Source organism: Triturus cristatus, chromosome 8 (assembly GCF_964204655.1).
Source record: "Triturus cristatus chromosome 8, aTriCri1.1, whole genome shotgun sequence".
Lineage (NCBI taxonomy): Eukaryota > Metazoa > Chordata > Amphibia > Caudata > Salamandridae > Triturus > Triturus cristatus.
Window position 1 is genome coordinate 188659927 of NC_140591.1, and position 24699 is coordinate 188684625.

Consider the following 24699-nt stretch of genomic DNA (forward strand, 5'->3'; position numbering starts at 1 on the left):
CCCTGTCTGTCAAATGTGTCTCCTGCAGCAATGCTATTTGATCCCCTCTTCTATTTAAGTAGGAGAACACTTTCGCGTTTTGACATAGTATGCATTCCCCGGATGTTTCAAGATAAATATTTATACATTCTCTGTTCTGCCAGGAGTGACCTCAGGAAAGAATCTACTACTTTGCCTCCACCTCATTCTCCCACTGTGGTACCCCCTACATAGAACACAGGCATATTGTACAGTGCTGCATGACTCATTAACCCTCAACAACTCAAAACCCAATGTGCCAACTCCCCCTCTCCAGGACAAGTAGACCAAAACTACCTATTAAAACCATGTAATAAACAAAACTACTCTTGAGAGTTCCTCCATGCTATATGCTAGTAGGGGGTGGTGGTCAATGAGCTCCCCAGCTATCGGACTCCCACCCAAAATAAATCCAAATGGTATTAGAAACCTAGCTCATTGCTCACTGTTTCGTACAGTACTCAGGTGCCCTCTGTGCGAAACAAGCAAATCACTTTCATTCTGAGATCCCAATACATTACCAATTCCCTGTATAGTTCAGATGATATAATCTGCCAATTTCCGCTTCACCTTTGGTAGTTCTAGACTCAAGTCCTCTGAAGTGTTGGAGCAGTGATCCGATTCCGAATCTTGTGCGGGAGGACGAAGTTCCAGTGACGGAGACCTCGTCTGCCTCCCACTTATCTTGGCCACCACTTCCATTGTCCTCTGCTTTCCGAGCTGAACTTTGGCCTGTGAGGGGGCAGCAAGGCCACGCTGCAGGCTTTTATGCCTAGTGTCAGTGCAGTGTGTTAGCTATTTTCGAGGGCTTCGGTCAGGCCCCGGCTCAAGTCGAGACCCCAGCCAGTCCCAGACTTCTTGAGGGGAATGGAAGAAATTAGTTTCCTCCGAGGTCATCCCCTTCAGCTTCATGGGGAATAGCATCGCATATTTGAATTTCAGTTAGCATCGTTTTTTTCTTAGCCGCCTGGAACGATGCTCATTGTCTCTGCCCCTCTCTAGGGAAGTAAGAGAAAATCTGTACTACATCATTTTCGACCTGCAACTCTTCCTTTTGCCGGGCTTGTCCCAGGATATGATTGTGATCTTTGTAATTCAGTAGTCTATCTACTACTGGTCTCGGGGTTGCCCCGGGCCGAGGCGGTCTCGATTGGATTCGGTGTGCCCTCTTGAGTACAAAGAAGGCGCAATGTCCCTCAGGAGCAACCTTTGTGCGCAGACAGTTCTCAACATAGGTCATCATATTGGCGCCCTCCAACTTCTCAGGTAACCCCACTACCAATCCTCTGCCCGTAATACAAGAGTGCAGACTTTCGTCTCGACCGCCGTCAATTGCTACTTCAATACAGTATGTTATATTAATATATTTATTAAGCACCCAAAGATGCCTTGGCGCTGAGGACTGAAGTATCAAGTTCATATAAGGCACAGGTCACTATTTACTGAACAAACACGTTTTCAAGGCCTTCCTGAAAGCAAACAGAGTTGGAAGCGTTCTAATGGAAAAAGGAAGTTCATTCCAAAGTTTAGGGGCTGCCACCCCAACTAGCTTTAGAAAATCTCTGAGTCGCTAGCAATCTCGCTCCTTCTGAGTGCAGGTGCCTTTTAGGGACATACCAACATAATAGGCGCCTCAGAGACTTCGGACCAGAGTTGTGGAGTGCTTTATAGGTAGTTCACAGGACCTTAACAGGAAGCCAGTGCAGCTTTTGCAAGTGTTTCCGCATTCTGAATCATTTGCAACTTATTGAGTTGTTTCTCAGTCACTCCAAGATAGAGACCATTACAATAGTCTAATTTAGCAAGAATCAGTGAGGTTATCACCGTTTTTCTGCTGTCTATGGGAATAAAAGGTAGTATTTTCTTGACTATTTTAAGCAAGAAGAAACTCGATGAGGAAACGGCATTTACTTGTGCCTCAAAGTTCAATTTATTGTCAATGATCACGCCAAGGTTCTTTGCTTTGGCAGCTGGAACTGGTGCCGTCCCTAATTCAGCGGGCCACCAGCTCTGTGATCAATTTGGCAAAAAATTGCCAAAGATGACTACTTCAATTTTATCTGAGTTCAATCTAAGGCAGTGGGAGCTCATCCAAGACCAGACAGCTCGCATGCAGTCCTTAAAATGTTGCATCGGTGGTAAAGAATTTTTTGACACAGACAAGACAATTTGTGTATCGTCTGCAAAAGACGTCAAAGCCAGTCCGAAGGATCTAATCCGAATTGCCAACTAAGAAACATAAATATTAAAAAGAATAGGGCTCAAGGATTAGCCCTGTGGGACTCCACATGGGAGAACAAAGGGGGGGGGGGGGGACTCGTAACTACCCAGGGCTACCGACTAAGAAAGGAAGAAACCACTGTAAATGCTTTATCGGAGATGTCAATGGAATCCAGACGCTTTAGTAAGAGATTATGATCAACCGCGTTGAAAGCTGCCGACAGGTCGAGCAAAATCAGGGCGGCTGCTCCTCCTGCATCTAGGATTGTTCTGATTTAGTTTGTGGCTTTAACCAGGGCTGATTCGGTACTATGTTCTGCCCTGAAGCCAAACTGTACTTCATCCTAAAAGTTGTTAGAATGAAGGTATTGAGTTAGCTGTTCATTCATGATTTTTCTAACAACTTTGCAGGGAGAGGGAGTCATGAAATCGGTCTGTAGTTATTAGGTTCCACAGGATCAAGATTAGTTTTTTTAATGGCAAAATAAAAGCCTTTTTTCAAGTAGTGGAAAATACACCTGGAGCAAACATGGTGTTAAAAATAGTAGTAAGACAAGGATCCAGCGTCTCAGGGGCTAGCTTAAACACAGTGGGGGGGAAGAGGATCATGGGGAGAGCCTGATTTAGCCTGCTGAATAAGAATGGTAATCTTCTCATCAGTTATAGGTTTAAAACCGGAGAAAGTTATATCAGCAGAAGAGCCTTCCTTGGCTATAATATCTTTATCTGTGTGAGTATTGGTATCAAATATAATCTATATTTGCTCCACTTTCTTCAGAAAGTGTTGAGTTAAAGAGTTGCAAAACTCTTGCAATGTCTCCATAATACCCGTTACCAATGGTCCATTTAGAGACTACTTGAAAAAGTTCCCTAGTGGAATGTTTTGCCTCTTCAATTTGTTTAGAGAAATAGGAGCGCTTCTCTGTCATTATCAAGTATTTATAATCCGCCAGTAAGAGCTTATAAATGGCGAGTTCGTGAACATTATACTTGCTTCTCCAGCGTCTTTCCTGATGCCTACACTCCTGTTTCTTGGCTCTGAGTATATCCGAAAACCAAGGAGCCATGGGTGAGTGTCTTTTTATTACTGCTGTTTTAACAGGGGCTATCTTATCAGCCATGTGTGAGAGCCAATTGTTAAATTGAAGTGAAGCAACTTCCACGTCCTCCGGAAGTTTAATTTGAGTATTGGACAGTTGATCATTAAGCATGTTGTTGTTGACCTGTTTCCAATTACAGTAGGTCCTAGTAGGTTGCTTAGAGCTGGTGATCTTGTCCGTGAGAAGATCACACAACTCAAAAATAACAGCTGAGTGATCTGTCCATATTAGAGGCAGTATTTCCTTGATTGTGATCAGTTTTAGATTAGTTAATATGCTGTCAAGGGTATGACCGGCTTGATGTGTAGGGCCTGAAACTATTTGGTTAAACCCTGTCATAGTCATAAGGTCAATTATAGGGCCTGAAACTATTTGGTTAAACCCTGCCATAGTCATAAGATCATTTAGTGCGACAGTGTTTGGGTCCAAGCCATCCTCGAGATGAAAATTAAAATCTCCCAGAAGGTAGATGGAATTCTCTAAGGCATAGGTTTCAAGCAGGGACTTAAAAGTGTTTAACAAAACAGTTTATCTTCCTGGTGGACGATAGAGTAAAACCTCTTTGAAAGCAAAGCAATTGGCAATTTTTAGATTGAAGAAAAAGGCTTCACAATCCGGGCTGGGTATAGGTTCAAAGGATGCTTTAATGGAGTCACGATAGAACAGCGCAATTCCACCTCCTTTTTCCCCCAATTCTATCATGTCTAAATACCATGAAACCCTGGGGGACAGCCTGGCAGAAATCTGGTCCTGCCACCCTATCACCCCAGGTTTCAGTGATAAAAAGTATGTCTAATTGCTGAGCCTCAATCAGATCAGCGATGTCTAACCTATGTTTAGGTAAAGACCGAGAGTTGATGAGAGCACCCAGTATTATGCTAGTGACTTTAGGCATTAATGGCAAATTGGAAAGGAGAGAAATATGGGGAGTCATTTCTGGATGGAAGCAGAAGCCACAATAAGGGCATTTTCCTGCGATCTTAGCAGCTAACAAACAGATCTATACAGATACAGGTTTTAGACCCACTTACCACATGGGCATTTATTTGCATAGATCCTTAACGGAATATGACTTGCGGTCCCGCAGGTGAGTACTAAAAAGGGAAGCATACCTGGTGCTCAGCGCGGTCTTAGCGCGGACAGGCGCAGATGGCTTGCCTTAGGCACGCCACACCCACTGCGCGCATCCGCTGCGTGTCCGATTCGCCATACTTAAATATGCTCCCCCTGGAAATGCTAAAATGCGGAAGTGCTGCAATGCTAAAAGATCAAGACCGTCACCACCACCACTCCTACGATGGCGGCCGTGACCAGAAGTTCCACAGGAATAAAGCAAACGCTCTCTCCGCTCAATCAGGATCACCCGTGGTAGGCGGGAGAGTGAGCGCTCCGTGTAGGTAAGAGAGGCAGTAAAAGTGTCAGCGTTTAAATAAAATAACACATTAAAGTGCTAAAAGCAGTTTAAAAATGGTAGCACAGTTAAATAAATAAAAGAACAGCGCCTTATCAAAGCTTATGATACAGACTGATACAGTAAGCTCAGTCTTGGTAACTCGCTCCGCAAGTTGTTTGTGATCGTCTCTTAGGAGACTAAGGTCAATGTTAATAGCGTCTATTTTGGATTCAAGCACCTCACGGACGGTCGTTATGGCTTGAAGGCTGTCCTGTAACGTGAAGTCCTACGGCGGCTCCTCGGGTCGTGATGCACTCGGTCTTGTCTGGTGGGCACGCTCTGCTCTCTGGATCCTGGTCGCGCTTGCGGGAGGGTTTGCCCATGGTTCCCAAGGGTAGATTAATGCCACTCAATGCTTCCTCATCACGCTCCAATATATAGCCAGTATAGAGTCAGTCGCCACTCTCAAGTTCACAGGGCAGGGGCCTCTCCTACCCACTCCACCAGCAGGGCAGTTCGACAGTCAGTCGGAGCTGTAAATAAAATATAATGGGGCACAACTGGCAATAGTGTCCCATCCAGTGGCAACAGGGGCCCAAATCCAAATACTGAGAGACCTACCATCACCATGGTAGGTCTCTCAGTAATCTCAGCAAATGTCTCAGCCCCTCTCGTGCCCAGAGGTGCCCCAGCACCCCTCCCTCCTGATGAAATGGGGGATCACGTGCTAGTCCCCTTGTCACCTCGCAGCCCCAAGGATATCTCGGCCAGCTGTCAACTGCACGGTAGTGTACGGGGCAATGCCAGAACTCCCTCAGCTGCTATCCCAGGTCAACAGCCTCTAACTCACTCTCACAGCTGGCCTTGAAAAGAAGCTCCAGACCTTGCAAAACGCTGCTGCTGGTTTCCTTCTCAAAATTCCTAAATATGAATCGGCAAGAGGAGCCATCAGGAAACTGCACTGGCTGCCGGTTAAACAACGCAGCAAATTTAAGGCTCTTTGCCTGACCTACAAGGCTCTGCATGGATTGGAGCCGGATCATTTTAGAGAGAGACTCAAATGGTACATCCCAGCCATGAAACTACACTCTGGCTCCGCAATGAATTTGATTGTTCCCTCCTTTAGGAGAACCAACTGGGGAGGAAAGAGCTTCTTCAGAACCACAACAGTGCTCTGGAACATTCTCCAAATGACACTGAAAGTTGCGCCCCCTCTACTCACTTTCAGAAAGGCCCTAAAGACCTGGCTGTTCCCTCAGGAGACTTAAGGCTAACCGTCCCAAGCTAAACTTCATGAGGTCATCTAATACAGCAACCTTTTCAGGTCCTATAGCGCCTGGACGCCTAACATGAGTGGCGCTTTACAAATTATATAAATAAATAAATAAAATAGTAGGTCCAGAGTTAGCGTGGTGTAAATGCTCAAACCGTTCCGCAGCTGATGGGTAGTTGGGTCCTCTATGGGGGTGTGAAATGGGACCCTCTGTTTCAGGATGAGGAAGCAGGGACTGAACAGCCTCGGAGACAGGCGACTCCTGCACCGCCGTGAGCAAGGCTCTTGTCACTGAGGCCTCTTCGTGAGCCCCGCCGCAATGCTCTCCAAATTCTCATCCAGAATCACATACCGCCTCAGTCACACCGCAGTGCTCTACAAATTCTCATCCGGCTACCACCTAGCAGGAATCACATACTGCCTTGGTCTCGGCAGGTGCCGTACAATTCCAGACCCACCAGCAGTAAAGCGCCACTGCTCCACCTTTCGTCCGGCTCCTTCAGTCAGTGCACTGCCTGTCTGACTCCCAAGCAACACGAGCTTCTCCACGGCAGTGCTCCTCATGCCACCACACAGGTTCCAGTTTTGACTCTGAATCGGGGTGCCGCAGCGTCCCCGGGCACAGGTGTACCTGAGTGACCCACCAAAGCAACGCAAAGCCAGTATCTCTTGGCCATCTGCTACCGGAGTCCCTTGTCCTCTGCAGCTCTAGGTATGGCTGATCCGAGCAGGCGCCGCTTTTTTGTAGTCAATGCTCACCCGCTCAAAAGGGTTGCGGGGGAGCCTTGCATCTCCCCCCATTGTTGCCACTCGCCTGGCAGGTAGGACAAGACATGCAGAATGCATCTGAGGCCATCCTCATTTGAGGCCAACAGAAGTATGTGGCATAGACATTGTCTTAACCGAAATAATCTGCAAGAGGCACATCATGACCTAGACCCAGTAGAAAGGATCTGAAGCACTGGGGTACCACCAGCACACTGGCCAACCCAGGCTCAGCAACCTTAGGCTCGCTATACAGGAGATCATGCTCCCAATAGATCAGGTGAGTTCCAGAAGTGTCATCAGCACTGCTTCTGTGTTCCGCAGAACTTCTCCCTGCTGTCAATGGGTCAGCTCAGGCAGGTTCCCCAGTTCGGCCTCATCATTCCCTCTAGGTTTGAAGTCGTCCCCCTCAGGTTCAGCCCCCTCCGGGAATGTAGGAATTTCTGGAGCGGGTTTTACACGCCCATTACCCTTTTTGGCAGAGACCTGGGCCACTCTTTCAGGCTCCAGGTCCTTCTGACCATCCCCATGTGCAGCCATGGACCGTGTGGTCAGGCACACCGACTCAGGCAATACCAGAGTGACCGGCGCTCAGGGATGGACTCAAAGCTACTCATAAGGAACCTGAGACCCCCTCCCACCAAATGGAATCTGAGCCACCAAACATTGGCACTCACTGCTGTATACAGCAACTAATAGGAGTTGGACGACATTAGGGACTACCTGCTCCGAAGACACCAGATGACGGTTGTCATGCTAGCTCCTGTGTCTCTCAGAGCCTCCACCCTCCTTTCATCAATGGTCACCCACAGCCTGTATTTCCTAGTGTTGTCAGGCATGAGGGTTCTCCAGACCATCTCACTGTCACCAAGGGAAACTAGGGTTATCTTAGCTTCCTCCACTCCACTAACTGGGACCAACTGCTTCCCAAGCACAACACTAGCCATCACCAGTGTCTGCCCACTGGAGGGGGGCTGTGCCTGCTTGGGACACTTGGGATCTTGCTTGAAGTGGCCTTCGTCCTTACACACAAAACTCTTCAGGGGTCACTTCCCTGCAGACTTTCCTGAAGGGAACTAACTCTTCTTCTCAACAGAGGACTGGGAATCCTTACCCTGGAAACTAGTTTGGGACCCTTTGGAGAAATCCTTACTTTTATGTTTGCCCCCCCCCCTCCTCCTTCTGTTGGGGACCCTGCCCACCCTTGGCTGAGTCTCCCACATACAACTTCTTATGGACCCGGGTGTTAAGCCAGCGATCTGCCTCCTTAGCAAACTTCCTGGTATCAGAAAGCCTATCAACCAAGCAGTGGAAAACAAAGATTAAACATGTGCTCTTGTGCAATTAAATTGTACAATCCCTAATAATCTGTTACCCCACTGCCCTTCACCCAACCATCCAGTGCTCTGCAAAAGGAATCAACACTTGGTACCCATATTTAAGGACCAAGTTTCTCACTTGCCCTAAACTACTTCCTGTAGTTTTCTGGGGTTTGACCATATCGCCTGATCAGGACCTTCTTCATGGCTGGGTACCCAGGCAGGTCCTATTTCCTTATGGCCAGTAAGCTGTCCCTCCCCTCCACTGAGAATCGCTTCCTTAAACCTGCACCCCAATCCCTCTCAGGAATCATGTGCATCTGCAAAGCAACATCATAGCCCTGAAATCACCGATCTAGGTTATCTCCCACTTCATAATCAGACACCTGACTTTTGGGTATGTGTACCTTTCCCTCTGAGTTAACTGAAGAACTTGTTACTTACCTTCGGTAACAATGTATCTGGTAGAAACATAGTCTAGCCGCAGATTCCTTAACTTAGAATATCCCCAGGCGTGAAACTGGATCCGGAAAACTTTTCGCAGCAGCACCTCTGTGCGCCGGGAAGGCGGCCCCGTACGACTCCGCCCTGGCGTCGTCCACGGACGTGACGTCAGCGGAGCCATATATGCCCCTCCCGGCTGACATCAGTTTTTGTCTGAGAAACATTTCCGCAACGCGGAGCCACCACCAAAAAACTGTTAGAATAAGGGAACAGTGTGCGAAAATTATGAAAAGATATGGAATGATGAAAAACAGCACCATAAAGGAAAGTGCCAGGCACTGTAAATTAGAAACTAGTAAAGGGAAAGAGCAGAGCACCTCTCTGAGAAGCAATCCCGCAAAATTGAAGGCCAACCACCCTGGGAGGTAAAGGAAGATGTAAACATCATCATGGCAGACAACAGAAAGTCCGCAACCTTAATGTATAACCGTGAAGGACAACGAGTCCGGAACATAGGAGCCAGGACAATCGACCACAAGACGTCACCAGAAAGAGACGTTGTATCCCCAATAAGAGATTAAAGAAAAAAAAAGGTGGCAGAGCCAACAGACCTCAAACCAATGGAGCATAGGGATGGTAAGAGACCCCAAGGCGATAACGAAAGGGAGAGCGGGGGGTGGGAAAAAACATGAATAGAACCCACACTGTACAACCCACGGCATAGGGTTGGAAAGGATACATGACACATGAGCATACCGTCCAATTACGAAAATGGGCAGAGTAGAATGAAACATTCTGTTTGGGAGTGAAGTGAAAGCGTCACTTTGCAGAAGGATCAAGCCACCCGAAGAGAGGCGAGCGTAGAAAGCCCAACCTGAAAAGGTCCTCGGGGAGGACAGGCAGGCGTTAAGGAATCTGCGGCTAGACTATGTCTCTACCAGATACATCTGCAGCCGCAGATTCCTTAACTTAGAATAGATACCAATGTCATACCCATAGAGGAAGCGGGTCTGCGACTGAACTCCTCCAAGTTCTAGAGAGCTTGGCCTTCAAGAAAGTGACTAAAACAGTGCCGTCAAGCATGTGACGAAGCACAGCGGAGAACAATGGAAGGCAAAGGTACCAGAAGCCGACCAAAACAGCACGAAAACCCCTTTTGTGTATAAGGGGAGGAGGGAAAGCCCAGAGCCAGAATGCGCGTGCTGAAGCAAGAGTTCACAACTACGAAAAAGGAAGATGAACCAAGCCGAGGGATCCGCAGGATCCGAGGCGTCGATAGAAAGCAAAAAGCTATTACCGGTCGACCAGGCAAAGCAGTGGAAAAAGTACTGTTGATCCTGCGCCTGCAGGATATAGGGGGCAATGAAGGCAAAAGGCTGACTCCTGGCCAGCAAGTGCCAGTATGGAACAAGAAAACGCATACTAAATATGCTGGAGTTAAAAGTAATCTGATGACATCGCCAGAAGTGGAACTGGACCTAGGGCGTGAAAGATCCACTAAATGTAATGTGTCGCCTGTAAGCAAAACCCAGAGAGATGGCAACCGGTATGGCAGAAAGCACATACCGGCCCAGTATGCAGACTAGCAGAAGAAGCACTTTTCAAGCTGCATCAGCTAGACACGTGACAACATTGGCAGGGGCCAATTCATGGCCAAAAGGCCGGTAGTAAAATAAAGGACACGCCAAGACATAGGTGGTCTGTTACAACCGGCGAAAGGGCCAATGGCACACAGTCTAGTGTCAAAGTAGGAGTGACACTGTAAGACATCGAAGCATACCGGAAGGCACCTACACATCGATTGGACTTTGGAACCACATGAAGAAAGAAAAGGCCTTCTGCAGGGCAGCATTAGCAGCTCAGATGTGCACGACATCAAGAGGGTAACAGCCCAAAAGGAGAACCAGGCAGTCGAGCACCACATAGAGGTGGTGGCACAAGCAGACTGGGTCAGCGACCGTGGACACCACATGAAGGAAAGAGCAACAAGAAGGAAGAACCACGGTCCCCTGCAAGCTAAAGGAACGACAGTGGAAACAGTCAGAATCAATGTAAGTGCCCCGGACCAGAAGAAACAAGTATTTCGAAGAAATACGTCACATGAAAGTGGCACATGAAGTTCACAGTATGAACCAAGCAGAAGTGTGGAAACACCTGTGCGGGGCAGCAGGGAATGTGTAAAGAACCGCTGTAGGAGAAGTGGTGAGAAAAGAGGCCACATACAGCAGAGATATAAATACTAAGCTAGTACCTTGGAGGACGAGCCCAATAAGGACTGCGTGCCCAAGTTTGTACTAATACAACTAAACATTGCCACACAGCGATGAAGACTATGTGAGCCGTAAAAACAAGGACAGAAGCACTACAGACAAGCGGGACCAAAGGCACCCGAAGCGCGACAGGGCGATGCTATTAATAGGATCGCAGGACAAAAGACGGAGGGACTCCCCGAAGGATGTCTGCGAGGAATACTCCATAGGAGCGTACTAAGCCAAGGCAGTCGCCCAGCACCAGCATATACCCCACATAGGGTAAGTGTCAACCCCTGATAAGGGGATCCTCCTGGGTAATTCACGCAGTCAGAGGACTGAACAAAAGAATAAACCAGCCATACGGCTGAAATCTAACAAAGCAGAGAAGGCTGAACAGCCGTGGACAGCAAACAGAGAACCTACTATGCACGTTCGTGATAGAGGTGTAGGAAAACAAGGCACAGAACAGTGCAAGAGTTATGGCAACCAGGACAAGAGCCGGGAGACTGCCGAATCCGCGTGGGGATCAAAAAGGTCCACACCATTAAACGGTAAATCCCTGAGGGCATCCCTACCATTATCAGGGAAGCGACTGTCACGCAGCCATGCATGGCATGGAGTGTACAGGCAGAGTGGATCACCTGGAGCAGGACGGTGCCTACGAGCAACAGCCCTATCAACAGGGTCGAATAAAGAGCTGCCAAATGGCAGCAAAGGCTCCACCTCAATAGGCTCCATATGGAGCAGATCCAGTAAGGGATCAGACAGCAGGGGGGCCACAGGAGGCTGAAAACCAAGAATAGCAGCCGCCCTGTGAATGGCACATGCGTAAGCAGCACTAGCTTCAGTTGCCATTCGGCTAGGCGATAATAAGCCGTTGGTAGGAGACGGCTGAAGACTAAGCCGTCCACTGGATAGCAAAAGTGGAGGAGCCGGAGACTGACCCGAAGGCCAGGTAACACAAGGCACTTGCACCATGGGCCCCCGAACTGGGGAATCCAGAGCAGCGTCAACCTCTTGACCAGGAGGCGTTGTTGCCGGCACCGGCGTCGATCGATGCTGTGTGGAGGACGCAGTGACGTCCGAGGAGTCGGGAGGAGCAGCAACCTCATGAGGAGGCTGGAACGGTGGCACCGGCGTCGATCGACGCCGGGTTGGAGTCGACTGGACGTCGACGACCTCCAGAGGGGACTCGACCTGGACACCGTCCGACGTCGATCCCACTGCAAAATGTGTCTGTCTGGTCAAGCCGGGCGTCGAGCCGAGCGTCAAGACGGGCGCCGGCACCGCCTCCGACATCGACGCAGGAAGCGGCTCAGGGCTATGCGAAGACTGACGGGGTGGGCTGGACGGGCTACTGGGAGGACCCACTGGGCCGTGAACCGTCGGCGTCGTATCGTCTCCGGAACCAGAGTCGAGGCACACAGCCGGCGCCGAGGAAGAATCTGCCGGCGAGGACCCGACATGAGTGCCCTCCACCTGTTTGGGACCCGAAGGCGCTCCAGGGAGAGGTGGGGACCCAAAGTACGACTGGAGTGCAAGAGAATATGCCTCCATTTGGGCATGCGTCGCTCCAACCCCCGGAAAGGGAGGGTATGAAGGAAGCGACTGACGGGTGCCCTGATCTGGCATAGAGAGAGAGGAGCGGGCGCCAGCAGTATGCTGCTTGTGCTTACCTGCCCTCGAACGACGTTCACGGGAACGACCTCTGGACGGAGCTCGATCCGGAGGGGGAGAGCGACAATGCGAAGGTGCTGGACAGGACAGCAGTGCGGCCAGCAGTTTCATACGGCGCTCTCTGAGGGATTTGGGCTTCATCCTCTGACAGGCATCGCACTCTTTGGAGTCATGGTCCACGCCAAGGCACCACATACAGATGAGTTGCGGGTCAGTTCCAGACATCTGACGCGCATAGGCTTCACAAGCCTTAAAACCCGAAGGCATTGCACACTGTTCCGGCGACAACGAAGGTGTCGAAAAGGCCTAAAAACCAGGCCAAGGAACTGCTGGTTTTCCAGGGTCCACGTTGGGATGCGGAAAATAAGAAAACTGATGTCAGCGAGCCGGGAGGGGCATATATGGCTCCACTGATGTCACGTCCGTGGACTACGTCAAGGCGGAGTCGTGCGGCGCCGCCCCCCGGCGCGCAGAGGTGCTGCTGCAGAAAGTTTTCTGGAATCAATCTGACGCCTAGAGATATTCTAAGTTAAGGAATCTGCGGATAGGCGTCTCTATCAGATAAACTGCTACCCACATATGTGATTGCTTTCAAATCCAGCCCCTTCAAGCTTAGCTACTGAGATAAAAGCATCTTCTTTTCCTCCATTGCCAATTTATGTTTTTCCAAATCCATTTCAAGTTTGGCAAGCTTTACCCTGAGCTTACAGTATGCTGGTATGTTAGAGTCTGAGATATGGCAGTAGTGTATACCAATCACTGCATGTAATGGACAAATACAAGTACTATCCTCACAGCTGATCACCAATGTTAGAAATGTGGTCTCTAGTTAGAAGAGGAATTACCCTGCACCATGTCCAAGCAGGGGCCGACGCTCTAGTCAGCTAAGTGTAGTACACACAAAGTTTACCTGTGCTCATCCCCTGGAAGCTTGGCACAGAACTGTTAGACTAAACTAAAGAGGTAATGTGTAAAGTATTTGTGCACAAGCGCACACAGTAACAGTGAAAACACTACAAACTCCACACCAGTTTAGAAAAATAGCCAATATTTATCCAAGTAAAACAAGACAAAATTGACAAAAACCCAACATACATAGTCAAGATATGAATTTTGAAAGATTAAATCAAAATTGCAGAGCATAGAAGTCTATAGCTCGAACTGGGTCCATCTGGTTGCGTTTCAGTACCTTGGCGGCATCCAAAATCCAAAACACAGCATTTTGTTGACCAAGAAAATAATGAAGAAGATCTAGACGAAAACAAAGTCGATGATTATCATCTGTCGATGAGAGCCCCATCAACGACAATAATGCAGACGGGAGCCACATAAACGACGCCTCCTTCGAAAATCTCAAAGGCATACTCAACTAAATCTCCATTAACACCTGTGATGCCATTATCGATCATTTCTGTAAGAGGAAAGCCGCCAACAGAACCAATATTATACTCATACATTGTCAAGTAAAGTATATTGTTTCCCACCTGCACATCTGCTGGATGACGATGAATCAGAGGTTAAGGGCCCCTTTGGGGTAGCGCAGAGTCCCTCTGAGCTGCATGTGAAGTGTCAAGAGGATGACTGAGACGAGGATCAATATTATGGGGAGCAATATTATGCTCCAGGGGAACAACCTGAACAATATCAGGATGAGTACTCTGTAAGAAAGTGCCCTCTTTTTGCATAATTGCCCCCACTTTCTGCTGAACTGCTGATGTACTTTGACTGAGTGGGCCCTGGGCTCCTGCCAAACAGGTACCCAGGGCCTATGTTCTTTCCCTAAAAATGCATTAAAAACAAAACCCAATTGGCACTCTCTGGTCACAGGTCAGCCCCTGGTAAATGTTACCACCAGGGCACTGTGACCAGGGAATGCCTCTAAGGTCTGCAGCACTTATTCTGCCACCCTTAGAGGCCCTGTACATACATATATATGTATACACATATATATACACATATATACACATACATATATATATATATATATATATACACACAAGTTACTACTTGTGTAACAATATATCTGTAAGAGACATTAGTTAGTGATAGATTCCTTACCTTAGAATATCCCCAGGCGTCAGACGGGATCCAGAAAGTTTACGTCAGCAGCACCCCTGCACGTCGGAAGGTGGCGTCATGCGGCTTTGCGTCTGTCCCTGGCGCCGTTTGCGCCGAGATGACGTCACGGAGACTACTTAGGCGCCACCCATGCGCGCGGACGTCAGTTCTGTACACGACTTTACGCGCCAGGAACGCAGAGCCATGCAAGAAACTGACCACTGGTGCCATGAAACTAGGGCCCTGAAAGGTATGGCCTTAACCCTAGAAATCAGTTCGCAGAGCGGGGAGGAAGGGTGGGGCAGTAAGGAATCTATCACTAACTTATGTCTCTTACAGATGTATTGTTACACAAGTAGTAACTTGTGCATCTGAAAGAGACGTTAGTGATAAGATTCCTTACCTTAGAATAGATACCCCAGCAATACCAACCCCGGTGGTGGGTCTGCGAGCAAGATTACACCAGAAAGTCACGGAGGACAGAACGGCCAAAGAAGTCGTCTCTCCGGACGTGACTGTCAAGGCAATAATGCTTGGTAAACGTGTGCAGCGAGGCCCATGTAGCAGCCTGACAAATGTCCTGCAAGGGAACTCCGTGTCTCAAGGCAGTACTGGCTGCCGTTGCCCTGGTAGAATGGGCACGCAGCCCCACAGGAGGCTCTTACTTAGCTAACGTGTAACACACTTTGATGCACAGAACGACCCACCGAGAGATGGTTCGTTTGTGCACGGCCCGATCTTTTTTGGCGCCCACGTAGCCAACAAAAAGTTGGTCATCCACCTGGAACTGTTGTGTGCGCTTCAGATAGAACAAGAGCGCACAGACGGTGGAGCCTCTCTTCCTCTTTTGAAGGATGCTGAGGCGGAAAGAAGGTGGGAAAAGTGATGGTCTGCCCGATGTGGAAGGGCGTGACAACCTTTGGCAAGATATGAAGGACGAGTCCTTAAAACCACCTTGTCCGGATGAACAGAAAGAAAAGGAGGTTTAGAAGAAAGAGCCTGGAGCTCACTCACTCTTCTGGCAGAGGTGATAGCTACCAGGAAAGCCGTCTTGAGAGTGAGAAGACGTAAGGGACAGTTATGAAGGGGCTCAAAGGGAGCGCACATCAGATAGGTCAAGACAAGATTTAAGTCCCATTGAGGCATTATGAATCGCACAGGAGGAATCTTGTGTGTAATGCCTTTGAGGAAGCGATTAACAACTGGGGACTTAAAAAGAGGAGGCTGATCTGTAAGCCGTAGAAAGGCGGAGATGGTCGAAAGATAACCTTTGATAGTGCCCAGAGCAGAGCCCTGCTGGGCCAAAGAGAGAAGGAACAGAAGGACCTCGGAAAGAGGGGCAGAAAGGGGGTCCACCTGCAGGCGTATACAGTTTTAGTGGAGGGACGCCTGGCTGCCAGAATGACATCACAGACTTCGGGAGGAAGGTCGAAAGCTGTCAACTGTCGCTGCTCAATCTCCACGCATGGAGGTGGAGGCTGGACAGGTTCGGGTGGAGGACCGTTCCCTGCTGCGGTGACAGAAGATCCTCCCGAAGAGGCAGTTGGATCGGGGGATCGATGGCCATGCTGAGTAGCTCAGGACACCAGTATCTTCGTGCCGAATCCGGAGCCACAAGGATGACTTGGGCCCGGTCGCGCCGAATCTTCTTCAGCACTCTGGGCAGAAGTGGTATAGGCGGAAAGGTGTACTACAGACCGCAGCTCCACTCGCAACGAAAAGCGTCGCCGAGTGAGTGCCGCCTTGGAAATTCCAAAGCGCAGAACTGATGACATTGCGCGCTCTCTTCGGTGGCGAATAGCTCTAACCAAGGCTCTCCCCACTGCAGAAAGAGACCTTGCACCACGTCCGAGTTCAGACGCCATTCGTGATCCATCATGCACCACGGCTGATCTCCGCCTCTCCCAATTGGCCAGGAGGGACGCATCCATCACCACTGTATGCTCTGGTTGGAGGGATCGGCCCTTGACCCAATCGCAATTCATGAGCCACCACTGCAATTGTCGTGCAGTGCCCTCCGAGATCTGGACGTGATCGGACAGGTTGCCCTGATGCTGTGCTCACTGCATTGCAGGATGCAGGAGGCCATTAGGCCCAGGAGCCAGAGGGTCATCCTGAACGAAACCCGGGATAGAACCCGAAACTGCGCCGAATCCAGAACCGCTCCGATGAAGAGGAGCTTCTGAGAGGGGCTCAGGTGCGACTTCGACACGTTGATGGAGAACCCCAGCAAATGCAGGAGGTCGGCCGTTGTCTGGAGGTGGGAGACGACTGCCTGCGGCGAGCCCGCCTTCAACAACCAGTCGTCGAGATAGGGGAAGACTGGAAACCCTGATCTGTGCAGATGAGCTGCGACCACTGGAATCACTTTCGTGAACACCCGAGGGGCACTGGTAAGGCCGAAGGGGAGCACGGCAAACTGAAAATGTTCTTGGCCTACCGTGAACCGCAGGTAATGCCGGTGGGCCGGCAGGACGGGATATGAAAATATGCGTCTTGCAAGTCCAACGCTACCATCCAGTCTCCAGGGTCGAGGGCAGCCAAGACCTGAGCCAGAGTCAACATCTTGAACTTCTCCTTCCGGAGGAAGCAGTTGACGTTCCTGAGGTCCAAGATGGGGCGCAGGCCCCCTTTCTCCTTCTTGGGGACCAGAAAGTAGTGGGAATAACAACCACGTCCTACTTCTGGCCCAGGAACGCGCTCGATGGCCGCCTTGGCCAAGAGGGCCGTGACTTCCTGCTGGAGAAGCCCAAAATGGTCCCCCGACATGTGGTGGAACTGAGGTGGGATGGCTGGAGGGGCAGTCTCGAAGGGGAGAGAGTAGCCCCTTTGGACGATTTGCAACACCCACGTGTCCGAGGTAACGGAACGCCAGTGGGGGAGGTGATGGTGAATCCTGCCGCTCACCGGCGTGGGGTGTGCCCCAAAGCTCGGACTAGGAAGGCTTTGAGGCGGATGCTGCAGAGGAGCGGAGGTGGACTGACCCGCACGCTGGCCCCCTGTCCCGCCACGGCGGGAACCACGTCCGTGCTGAGGTTGGTTCTGCACAGGCTTCTGGCTGAACGAACATGTCGGGGTGCCCCTTCCGTGGCCACGAAAAGCAGACGTGTCCGGGCGCGTGGTGGAGAGACCCAAGGACTTGTCCGTAGCCCGGGAGTCCTTAAAACGCTCCAGCGCACTATCTGCCTTATCACTAAACAGGCGAGTACCATCAAAGGGCATGTCCATAAGAGAACTTTGAACATCCCCTGAAAACCCAGTGGACCGCAACCAGGCGTGGCGACGGAGGGCCACTGTCGTGGAAAGCGCCCTACCCAGTGAGTCCGCGGTGTCCAGCGACACCGGATGGCGAACTTTACTGTATCTTTCCCCTCAGCAACAGCTTGGGAAAGCACTGTCCGAACCTCCTCCGGACACTGAGGCAGCACCTGCGCAACCATGTCCCACACAGCGTGGGAGTAGCGGCCCAAACGGCACGCGGTGTTCACCGACCGCAGCCCTAAGCTGGTAGATAAAAACTGTTTCTTGCCGAACTGTTCCAGCTTCTTGGATTCCTTATCCGGCGGGGCGGTTGGGAATGCGCTTTGGGAAGTGGAGGCCTGGATGACCAGGCTCTCCTGAGTTGGGTGGGTTGTCAAAAATGACACCTGGCTATGTTTTTATCCACGGGAACCCCCGTGGCTGGTCTAGACCAGGTTCCCATCAATACGTCAGTTAACGCCTCATTGAATGGTAGCAGGGGCTCCATAGAGCTTGCCGCCGGCTGAAGTACTTCAGTGAGGAGATTAGTTGTGAGGGTCACCGTAGGCAGGTCAAGGGTGTCAGCTGCTCTACGGAGCACCATAGTGTATGTGGCGCCCTCCTCCATAGCCACAGCAGGAGGAGAAAGAAAACCAGGGTCAGAGGAGAGGTCAAGGCCACCTGCATCCTCCAACTCTTCTGTCCATTCCTGTTCCGACCCGCACTGCCATGCGAGAGGGTCCTCAGACCCCTCCCAGTCGTCCCCTTCCTCCACTGCCCATGGAACAGGCTGCAGCGGTGGGGGAGGGACAGGGGAATATAAAAATGGTCGAGCCGGTCTGTCTACGTGTCCCAATTAGGGTCCCAACCAGGAACAAAATTGTCCGGGAAACCGGGCAAGGGCGGTGGTGGAACGAACGGAACCTACTGCGGCGTCAGGAATGGAGCCGCGGGCGGCGCCGGGGCCGGAGCCGCTGGCGGAGGACCTTGCGGCGCTGGGGCCGGAGCCGCCGGTGCAGGACCTTGCGGCGCCGGGGCAGGGAAGGGAGGGCCCTCAGCTGGGACCGCGGGGCCCGAAGGCGCGCTGGCGGAGCCCCAGGCCTGAAAAGGCGGTCCATGGCAGCAAGGAAATCTTGCACCTGGGCTGTGGTCGCCGACGGACCCGGATAAGGTGGGTAGGCCGCGGAACTCACAGGCTCCAAAGGAGCCGCGGGGTAGGTACCTCCGGCCCCCTCGTCCGGAGACCGATGGGGGGACGTGGGAGAGCGAAAACGCCGGGCCTCCAGCAGCTTACGGGACCACTCCCGTAAGGCCTTCGGAGCCATGGCCAGACAGTCGGAACATGACCGGGAGTAATGGTGGCGCCCCAGACAGTAGAGACAGACGCCATGGGGGTCGGCCACCGACCTCGTACGGCGACAGCCCACGCAGGATTTAAACCCAGGCATCCCTACGTGGCACCAGGAGTCAAAGACTCAAAAACGAAAGTGAAAAAGTCTCAAAAGTTAGTCAAAAAGTGACTAGGATACGTGCAGTAACCGGATCTGCGCGTGCTGGCGCGGAAAAAGAAAGCACTGACGTCAGCGCGCATGGGTGGCGCCTAAGTAGTCTCCGCGATGTCATCTCGGCGCATACGACGCCAGCGACGGACGCAGAGCCGCACGACGCCACCTTCCGACGCGCAGGGGTACTGCGGACGAAAACTTTCAGATCCAGTCTGACGCCTGGGGATATTCTAAAGTAAGGAATCCATCACTAACGTGTCTCTTTCAGAGATATATATATATATATATACATACACACATATATATACATCCCTGTGCCATGCCTACAACTCATTGCCCTGGCATAGATCAGCCACCCCTCTGGCTGGGTACACTATACCAGTGGTGAAGGTACAGGTGCATGAGCCCTGTACCCCTAAGAGTATATGGTGCTGGGAGTTGTCATTACGAACTCCACAGTACCATAACGCCTTTACTGAAAACGGGGGGAAGTTTGGTATCAAACTTCTCAGCACATTGAACCCACACCGATGCCAGTGTGGGATTTAATGAAAAATGCACACAGAAGGCATCTTAAAGATGCCCCCTGAAAAATGACCTAACACTAGTGTCCAGGCTGAGTGGCTGCTCAACAGCTGCCACCACCAGACATGTTTCTGGCCCCCTGGGTCGAGAGCCTGCTGCTCTTGGGCGTTTGAAGCAATACACATCCTGGGATGAGGTGCCAAACCTCCCCCTCCAGGATGGGCAGGCTCCACGAAGGGGAAGTTTCAAAGGCTTGCTAACCTTTGCGGGCACCCCAGGCCTTTCGCAGCTTCCAGCAACTGGTCCCCACCAGTTCCGACCCCCACTTTGGGCAGGAGAATCGGCGGGAAAACCAAGTGATGAAGGGAGGTGTGGTGAAGCACAAGTCTCAGTCCCTGCCATCTTGCAGATGGGGGGGCCCAGCCAAACAGTGAGGCATTTGCCCCCTCCCACTTGAGTGGCATTGTAGGGAGTGTACCCACCATAAGGAAGGGACCCATTGGTCCCAACCTTTTACTTACCCGTAACGCCCCTAAATCTAGTATTTAGAGGCATCCCCGAATCTTGCTGCCTCAGACAGGAAATGACCATGAAGAAAAGAAGAAGGACCGAACAGCTGTGTTGAAGCTAAGAAGAGGAGGACCCTCACTACCGGCCTGTCCCCACCTCGAACCTGCAGAAGCGAAACTACGATGCGTCCTGCAGCCAGAAACCTAAAGAACCCAAAGGATCTGCCATTCCTTCCAACAAAAAAGAAACCGAGACTGTCTCCTGCGAACACCGGATTTGCTCACCCACAGACTCTGGCCAATTCCGCGAGTCTGCGCCACTCTGCACCCGCCACCCGAGTTAGAGTGGCCCAACACCATGAGGAGGTCCTGAACTGAGATCTGGTGATCTCTCACCTGCTTCGAATCCCCCAGCGAAGCCTGCAGCCTCTTTCTGGAGTATCCCCCTGACTGCGACCGGAGCTGGTAAGAGAAACCAGATGCCTAAGGAAACCCTTGCACCTGAAGTCCCACGGCCTTGGGTGTCCCAGCCGACGGTGTCCCAGCATCCCCAGGCATCCCAACTTACCTATCCAACTGGTGGTCACCTCCAGAAGTTCTTTGTCCCCGAGCCTGCAGTCTTTGTTGAAACCAGAGAATCCCCATAGAAATCAACAGGGTACCCGACGCCAAAACAGTAGCCTGTGCCCAGCCGCGCTGCGCCACTGCAGGTGCACTTTGTGTGCTACACAGGATCTCCCTGTGCCCTGAGCCTAACCCCAGGAGCTTTGCTCTCACAACCCTGTGGCCTGCTCGTAAGCAGCCCCCAACCGGAGACCCCCTATCCCCCATTGGATAACATTGGGCCTCCGCACTATGCACCCGGCTGCCCTAGTGCCGTTGAGGGTGCAACAAGAGTGCATCCTCGAACCTGGGGGAACCCTTGTTCTAACCCCAGAAACTCAACCCTAAAGACCAAGTACTTACCTGGTAACCGATAACTTAATTTCCCTCCATAGGAATCCATTGACTGTTTTTCTCTTTTGGCTCAGCAGCGCTGAACAACCTGAGGAGGAAAGAATTATTGCCTGTTTTACTGGCGGCTGCTGCTGGGTGAAGGGAGAGAGCTAGTCTCGCGTCCTGCGTCCCACCTTTGTGCTTTGGTCCCGGTGAGCTGGCGTTTTGAGGGCAAGAGGCATAGAGGCTCAGAGGGGGCTCCGCGATGCTGTGGATTCACCGGACGTCCCTTTGATCGCGCTAATCAAGGTCAGCAAGAGGGAGGCATGTGAGCGGCTTTGTCTTGCTCGAAAGGCTGTTTTTTAAGGGGGGGGGGGGGGGGGAGTTGGTTTTTTCTTCCTGCTCAGCTGCTGCAATGTCATCAGGAAGCAGGAAGCACTGAGGCTAATGGCTTGGAGGCATTTAAAGCAGGACTGAGAAGCCTGCTATTTGACTCCTATTGACTCCTATTTGACTACATTTCTGCTTGGACGGAGAAAAGGAAGAAAAAAAAAAGGGGGGTTTCTCTGGAGGCAGCGACGGTCTGAACAAACCAAAAACATAAAACAAAAAACAAGGTGGGAATAAGGTGTGAAGTATAAGAGAGGGGGGTGCCCTCAGTGACTTGGTGATCTTTTGACTGTTGACGGAATGCGAGCTGGACGCTGGGCGCTGGTCTGCGAGGTGAGGTAAGCAAGCGATCGATGAGCAGGTGCATTTTCGATCATGGCTCCGGGCTTGGGAGAAAGGCCGTGCACACCGAAACCTAATGAGCTGGAGAGTTGAGCTGAGAGGAGAGCTCTGAGCCCGTCATGCTGCTCTAATGCGAGGAAAGTCAGCAGCGCAAACTAATTGGTAGTTTCCTCACTGAAAAATCAACAGCGGCTCACCGGCTAACGTAGGCTGAGAGAAGTTGGTGAGGCAGGAGCCGGGGTGCGGAGCTCTGGCGTTTTTTCTCCACGTTTCTACTGGAGCCCGTCGGCAAGAGGAGGGGGCTGTCCCTCACACACCCTGGTGGGACTCACTGTCCCAGGGTGTAATACCGGACTCATTTCAGCTGGTGCTGCCTGGGGAGGCGGGGTCAACGAGGGACGCATGCGGGACTCAGCGAGGACGAAGACCAAAGGTGGGCCCGTCTGAGCCCGTCAGAGACCGGCGGAGGCCCCCCCTCCTAACATTGGTCGTTAAGTGAGTTCGTTGCTGACATTGTTTGATATTGCAACTGTGTAGTTACGTTTGCTGTGGCTGGAGGGAACTATTGGCTTGATTTAATGGCACTAAGATCAGGGAAAGGGAGGAAGTGTACCTCTGGTGTTATAGGCGGGACAGTTAAAGGTACCCTAGATTTGTTTATTACAAGGGCAGCAACAGTGTTGGAGCATGAAATTGCTCTTACAGAACGACGCTTGTTGTTAGAACCTTCTTTAAACAAGCGTTCGTATTTGGGCCCTATACTTTTAGTAGCATCACCGGAACACCCAGTAACTCAAATAAACAACTGTGGTGGACTGGTGGGGTTTAGTGACCAATATCACCATCAAACTTATTCTCAAATTTTGACCTGGCGGCCTAGTATGGAGCTCGGTTTTATTAATGGGTCCAACGAACTTCCCACACCAAATACATCAGAGGATTACTCCCCTCAGATAGAAACGAGGGCTGGATTAGTGAATAGTCCTAGCGTATAATCTATTCTACAGGCAGAAAACAAAGCGTTAGGTTTAGGCCCTAAGAAGAAGCGAGGGGGTATTCACCAGAAGAACAGGAGTTTTAAACAAACTAAAACATCAAAAAAAGTCGGTATCTCAGGTACGCAGTCTCAACTACCATTAATTCGTATTGCTCCAAGCTCCCTAGATTTTACGCCAAGTACCCCGTTAGTATCATCTCCCCAAGCCCAGGGAACAGCGCCTCAAATTCCTGAAGGTCTTATGGCCCAATTTGAACAATTAATGAAATCTTTAATATTACCTCTACTTGAAAGAATTAAAATCTTACGGAAAAAATAGGGAGTCTGGAATAGATGGCCTTAGTTAATTTTGACTCATTAAAAAATCTCGCGGCAAATTTGCCGATCCCTAGCAATCTAGAAGTAAATGGTTTAGGCCCACCTTTAGTTGTTAATATCCCAGTAGTGCCCCTTAGTTCAATTGACCCTCTAATTAGGAGTCCTGATGGCCATGTACAAGACGATTTATCATTGAGAAATAGGCTATCGCACTGCAACAGAACTGGACGAAAAGAAGCTGAGGGGGAGTCAGTAAAAGACAGGGTAGAGGGGGAGCACGTAGAAAAAACTACACATTAAAAAGAAGGTAATTATAGTAAGACCAAAGTGAAGATTGTCCAACCATGTATTGATTTACCCCCACAATCCACACCATACACTGTGGTACTGTCTGGGGTGCCCAAGCTTAAAAGGGACAAAAGGGAAACCTATCTAGAGCTGAAAAATAAGTTTATTTTTTGGTTGAATACTAATAGACCCCTCCCAGGAAAAATACATGCTGAAATTGTACATGTTCGGAGAGTAGATTGGGTTGGACACAAATTAAAGGACCTCCCTGGTGACTGCATAATAGTCAACTTTAGAGATAGACGGGCAGTGAGGTACATCTGTGATTGGAACCACCAGGGATATAACGGTGGTATCCAAACTTTGGATTTGAGTAATTTTTATCCACCTACACATTTAGCCCCATTGAAAGCAACCTCTTGGAAGCAAGGGGGACCTATGATCGGCAATAGAGACAGGTTTGATATACCTACATTTAACCATTTCGATATGCTGCAAGGGTTGGAGGATGTTGATTGACTGGGTATGGATACTCCCTCCGATAACCATATATCAACACAAGGACATGTTAGATTAAAGGGAGGTTATGTCAATGAGGGTCTAAATAACATTCAGGTGGATGATGGGTTTAGACACAGTAAAAGTATTAGGACTGAGGTGGACACACCGAAGGAGAGTAGTATGGATGCGAACATATCCCTAGTGATTGAGCAAGAGACTGGAGGTCCCAGGGATGTGTTGGATAGTGAGACTAACAATGTCACGTGGTCAATTTTGTATTGGAATATAGCAGGCCTAAATTCAAAATTGAGCAACGAAAATTGGGTTAACTTAGTTAATAAATACTTGATTGTTAGTCTACAAGAAACCTGGTCCACGGTGGCACATCATGTATGTGGTTATAAAACTTTTTTCTCTCCTGCTATTAGTACTTCTCACGGCAGAGCCAAAAGGCGGGCTTTGCACATATGTGTCAAATATGTTTCAATGTATTAAAATTGAGTTCGTTTTTAATGATACGTATTACCACATAATCAGGATAATTGTTGATAAAGCGTCTAGTTTGATTTTGGTAAATTTTTATAATAATGTCCCCGCAGAGGCCGTGGATGATACTTTAAAAACCATGG

At 50.3% G+C, this 24699-nt stretch overlaps 1 protein-coding gene across 1 annotated transcript in view; it reads right to left on the minus strand.

Annotated features, from left to right (window-relative positions):
• MORC3 (MORC family CW-type zinc finger 3) overlaps positions 1-24699 on the minus strand; it is a 684179-nt gene that overhangs the window by 45463 nt on the left and 614017 nt on the right. The gene's annotated exons all lie outside the window — the stretch shown is intronic.